This window comes from Tursiops truncatus, chromosome 6 (assembly GCF_011762595.2).
Source record: "Tursiops truncatus isolate mTurTru1 chromosome 6, mTurTru1.mat.Y, whole genome shotgun sequence".
In the NCBI taxonomy this organism is placed as follows: domain Eukaryota; kingdom Metazoa; phylum Chordata; class Mammalia; order Artiodactyla; family Delphinidae; genus Tursiops; species Tursiops truncatus.
The window spans coordinates 96,419,186-96,425,314 of record NC_047039.1 but is presented as its reverse complement, the minus strand read 5'-3'; positions in this window follow the sequence as shown (position 1 = coordinate 96,425,314).

The following is a 6,129-nucleotide window of genomic DNA, read 5'->3' as shown; positions in this document are numbered from 1 at the left end:
GGGTTTTAAAATGCCTCTAGTTCTCCATGTATTTGAATTCAAAATGGCAACTGATTTTCACAGGTCATAATAAATCCTATGACAAACTGACTATGAAACCCCACAGGTTGCGCCACTCTGGTCAGATGAGGGAAAGGAAGAGAAGGAGGGAATATACTTAGTTCCTTTTATGAATTAGGAGACTCTGTGGTTAAGTGGCTTAAACTCACAGCAAACAACCCTAAAAAAAGAGAAAGAAAGGCCAGAGAGAGTCATATTAGTACTTGATGGAGCCAGAATTTGGACCCAGGTCTCTCTGACACTATACATGCTGCCACTCATGAAATGGCAATCAGCAAGAATTAAAAGGGTTCAACTCATCCATCTCTTTCCACTTCCCAGAGCAATAGTTAGTCACCATTGATGCTCAGCCAATAATAGGGTGGGACCATATTAAATTGCCATTTCTGTGGGTCAAAAAGGGTCACATTGAAATTTCATTTGTTTCCAGCTAATAGCTGTAGGTAAAATGAGACATGGATTAAGGGAGAAGAGGATAACGCTCTCCTCCAAAAACTCAGTCTCAAAATTTCCCCTCCCAGTGGGAAATCTAAGCATGTAGTAGTGTCCTTCTGAAATTCAGTTCTCACTTTTAGCTTGTACCCAACTCCTGGGAGTGATGAGAACAAAACATTTTTTACCCTTATGTAAAGAAATGAATTATTTGCCCTGAATTTATTAAAAGCCAAATGTCTACAAAAGTCATAATGCCAGTTCTCCAGATGAAAAAGATTGTTCTCCTAATCCAGCTACCAAACACAACTTTTGCACTCAGTTCTCAGAGACTCTTCATCCCTAGGAACTTTAGGTCAAGGAGACAAAACTGACCAACTGTTAGATAGTCTGACTATCTTTATTTACCATCCCTGTTCACATTGCTTCCACTCACCCACATGTACACACCAAAATAATAGTAATAATAATAACAATGCTCCAGGGTGGAATTGTAGAAAACACAGTGGATTGGAGTCAACAGATCTTCGTTCCAGGCCCAGGTCTGCCAGCTGGCAAATTCTGAGGCCTTGGGCCAACCACTTCATTCCTATGAATCTCAACGTCCTCCTGTGAGAATCATGAGTAGCAGTGGATAAAGTGAGCTAAAGCCCCTTCCGTTTGTAGTTTAGAAACTGGTCTCAATATTCTATGCTTATAATGCTTGACTTTCAAACGAGCTTCCCTTTTTCAGTGTGTGGGGGTAGAGGAGAGGGTTTCTGCAAGGGAAAGCAAAATTCCCCATGTACTGTACACTTCATGTACCTTACACTTGGCACACAGGGACTTTTTACCCCTTCGGGGCATGAAATGGAAAGGTAGCTGGAACTGAGACCTCAACTCCAGGGTCGGTGAACGCTGTTCCATGCTGACAACACTCTCCATGCCCCTCTGCCCCTCCCACCCCAATTCTCCACCGGGCATGGCAGCCCACTCACCATTCCACATAACAGGGATGGCCCCTCACGGGCTGAGGTTGGACTTTAACACTAGTGCTTAGAGCAGGCATTTTTTGTGTTCTTACCTTATGGAACACATTGAACTCAACTCTTCAGACAGTTCATCTTACTTCCCAATGTGATGAGATTGCACTATTACCCCATTTTACATATGAGGGAAATGAAGCCTAAAAGATTAAGTTTACCTGCCCAGAATTACTCAGCTAAGTCAACATTTGAACCCAGGCAGGATAAAAGTGCCCAACTCTCAGGGTTTATTGTTAGCAGTAAATAACAATCACTGACATTTAGTGGGCACTTAGATAAGCACTGCATCATCTCATTTAATCCTCAGTCAGAGGCTGATTTCCTAGTCTCAAATCAGTAAAACACATCTGCTCCCACAGAGATTGGCATTCTCAGGAACGGACCTCCAAAGATGACTGGGTCTTCCGTTCAGTGTAATACCACTGATTGAACAACCACTCTAACCTGAGAAGGGATCCAAGGATGCCCTCCCTTCCTGAATACCACGTCCCACTTGATGTCCTAATCCCGGTACCTGGAATAGGAACACTGGCAGCACCACTGTCCTGTCAGGTCAAAGTTACCCCGGCCGGGAGGCCCTAAATCTGGACACATTCATCCCTCACGCCAGCTCCAGCTCACTTGATTTCCTTCTCTACTGGCCCCAGGGTCTTGGCAATATCACCGCCTACCACTAGAGCCCCATTTTGCCTTTGTCTTGATTCTCCATTCTGCTTTTGTCAACCCCAGAAAGATCTGAGCACCTACCCAGGGCCAAGCATGATGCTAAGCATGTTGCAAACACAATTTCCTTTTAGTGTTTTCACAAAACACTAGAGGGTAGATACTATTACCAGTATGGCTAGTTTGTAAATGAGGAATCTGAGGCTCAGGGAAGCACAGTGACAATCTGAGGCTCAGGGAAGCACACAGCCAGAGTGATAAATCTGGATTTGGATCCATCAGTCAGCCTAATCCCAACCTCTTATCCACCGTCATGTTCTGCTTCTCTGTTTTGCCCACGTCTCTACCTCTTACCCACTGCGTGGCCTTGGGCAAGCCATCTAACGTCTCTGGGCCACAATGTGAATTTCTAAGTTCACTTCCAGCCTAAGATTCTCGGAATCCCAGCTGAGCAATGCCAGAATTGTCATCATTCCCATATTATAGATGAGTAAGAGCAGGTCTTTCTTTTTAAGGGGACATCCTACCCAGATCCCTCTCCTCTCCAGGTTGTGCGCTCATCCCAGGGGACCATGATGAACCGTCATCAAAGCCTTTCCCAGGGGGCTCTGTCCCCAAGCAAAGCGACTTGTCTGGCTGTATGTTTATCTCATGCTTTACAGGGCAATAGTTCTCAATTTTGACTACACTTTGGCCAGAGCTGGGGTGGGGGATGGGGCTAGATTAACAAAACCTGATGTCCAGGCACTACCCCAGACTGATTAAATCAGAATCTCCAACAATGCAAGACAAGCAACTGTATTTTTTTTAACTCCTAGGTAATTCCAAGGTGCCGCCAGAGTTGAACCAGAATTTTTGAAGCACTGGCGTATGAAGCAAAAAGCAAGGCCCTGAAGCTAGACAGATCCGCCTTATGGTCTCAACTCCACCCTGCTCCAGCTGTGAGCCCTCAGACAGATTAGTTAGTCTAGCTGAGCCTGACCTTCCTCATCTGCAAAATGAGAATGATAGTGCATGCCTCAGGTGTCCTTGTGAAGATAAAATGAGATATTGCCCATGAAGGTGCATGGCCCCTGCTCAGAGCTCAATAAATGGCGGCTGACATTCTGTCAGAAAACGACGTGAGATTCTGCTCCCTGTATTTCTTTTCTTCCGCATTTAAGGAAGCAAAAGCAAATTACGGAAGTTATAAGATTATAATGAAATGGCGTAGGGTAGATGATGAGCTGCAGATTTGGTTATTCATTCATTCAACTGGTATTTAACAAGCACCCTCCATGTGTTAGGCTCCTGCTGGGAGTTGTGAGTGAAATCGGCATGGCTATTGAGCTCACCAAGCTTCCAAGCTATTGAGTTGAAATCGTGAGGGGGGTACAATAAAGGAATTACAAAATAATAATACATTCTGATAAGCCATCATCTAAAGGAAACAAACAGGGTGCAAAGATAGAGAACAAGAGGGACCCACATAGGTGATTCAGTGTGTCTGATTTAGTAACATTTGGACTGAGGGCTCCACAACACAATTACTGACTGATAGCAAGCATGACTCACCCAGTGGGTATTGCTAATTACTAGGTTCCGGGGCAAAGAACAAGATGACTGAGCACTGGCCAGCTGCCAGCTGTCCCTGAGCCAAAAGCAAATGAGCTGCACCTTGGACTCCTCTGGCACGGCTGGTAACAACCACCCCAGCAATCCCTGGAGCTCCATTCCATGCTCTCAGATGGGAAACATTTCTCCTGTACCACTGCGTGGGGATCGAGAACGCTTCTTGGCACTCTCTGCGGTTTTTTAGAAGTGACACCCAACTGGACTTTGCTTCCTGTGCTAGGGAACTCTCCCAGTTATTGCCCTGGCACTAAGAAACACAATCTGACACAATAAAAAAAATTAGTGGCATGTATCCCTTCTCCCAAGAGTTCCATGGAGAGGAGAATAGGGTCTGGATGACAGTAACCATTTTATAGAGAAGTAAACTGAGGCCTAGAGAGGAAACCATCAGGCCCAAGGATTCACAGGAATAAAGGGGGCCATGTCTGAGCAACACCAATACAGTGTTCCCAGCCCCTACAGTGCTCCCCTAGAGGGTGTGGTCCCTGAGCAAAAGGGCCAGACATGTCCCACTCTGGAAGTCTACACAGCAAAATTAAATCCCTGTAAGTGCTTGCAGGTATGATGCAGGCAGGAACAGAGGAGTAAGGACCAACACACTGGGACCTTCTCACGTCTCCATGACCTTGTCCAGTATTTTCACTGTGAGCATTTTTACCATAGACATCTTTGCTGCAAGCTTTTTCGCCATATAGCCAATTGGTTGTAAGGCAATTTTGCCATAAAAGATAAAATAATTTAAAAAAGAGGGACATTTAGGGCTTCCCTGGTGGCACAGTGGCTGAGAGTCTGCCTGCCAATGCAGGGGACACAGGTTCGTGCCCCGGTCCGGAAAGATCCCACATGCCGCGGAGCGGCTGGGCCCATGAGCCATGGCCACTGCGCCTGCGCGTCCGGAGCCTGTGCTCCGCAACGGGAGAGGCCACAACAGTGGGAGGCCTGTGTAATGCAAAAAAAAAAAAAAAAAAGGGACATGTAAAAGGACATGACATGTATGCACTGATGTGTATAAAATGTATGACTAATAAGAACCTGCTGTATAAAAAAATAAATAAAATAAAATTCAGAAATTAAAAAAAAAACCTAAAAAGAAAAAAAAAAGGACATAATGACTTATTTACAAAACAGAAACAAACTCACAGACTTAGAGAACATACTTATGGTTACCAGGGAGGAAGGGTGGGGGACAGGGAGGTAGATTGCGAGTTTGGGATTGACATGTACACACTGCTATATTTAAAAAGGATAACCAACAAGGACCGACTGTATAGCACATGGAACTCTGCTCAATATTCTGTAATAACCTAAATGGGTAAAGAATTTAAAAAAGAACAGATACATGTATATGTATAACTGAATCACTCTGATGCACACCTGAAACTAACAGAGCATTGTTAATCAACTATCCTCCAACATAAAATAAAAATTTCAGGGCTTCCCTGGTGGTGCAGTGGTTGAGAGTCCGCCTGCCGATGCAGGGGACATGGGTTTGTGCCCCGGTCCGGGAGGATCCCACATGCTACGGAGCGGCTGGGCCCGTGAGCCATGGCCGCTGAGCCTGTGCGTCCGGAGCCTGTGCTCCGCAACGGGAGAGGCCACAACAGTGAGAGGCCTGCGTACCGCAAAAAAAATAATAATAATAAAAAAATTTCAAAAAATTTCAAAAAAACTCAAATCTTAAGGACATAATGAAACATGAAAAATGAATAACAAAGTTAAAGACTTTATTGCAAAATACAAAATATCTGAATATATTTAAAATGTGCGTAGATTCATGGCAATGCTGCACAAAGAGCTGACTTTATTTTGTGGGTTGTACCTAAGACTTGTCTTCCAAGTCTTTCATTCACAGTAATATACATTTTTTGGCTTATTGATTCGTCTCCTCGTTCACCACGTCATACATTTTCCTTTTTGCTAAAATTCCTTCTGTCGTTAAGAGAGATTTCCAAGCACTAGGGCGCATATTTGTGGCGGAGCTCCGCATTGCGTGGTGAAAGCCTGTTGCTTATTCTTGACATACTGGCACGTGTCCGTTGATAGACATCCCATGGGAAAGGTGGGTTCAACTCTGTGCCTTCAAAGCCCTTGGCCCATTTCACCTCCAATGTAGTGTGTTTCAAAATAAGAAACCAACTCTTGGGGCAAACCATCACGCTCTGTCAACTTGATAAAGCCATCAATAACGTCGCTAACTGGGAAGAACGCTATTCATTCCAACCGTTTGAAACCAAACTGTCAAAACAAACTCAGCCAGTTATCTTATCTTTCACAGCAAAACTGCCTTACCATCAATTTGTTATGCGGCAAAAATATTTTCGGCAAAAAGGCTCAT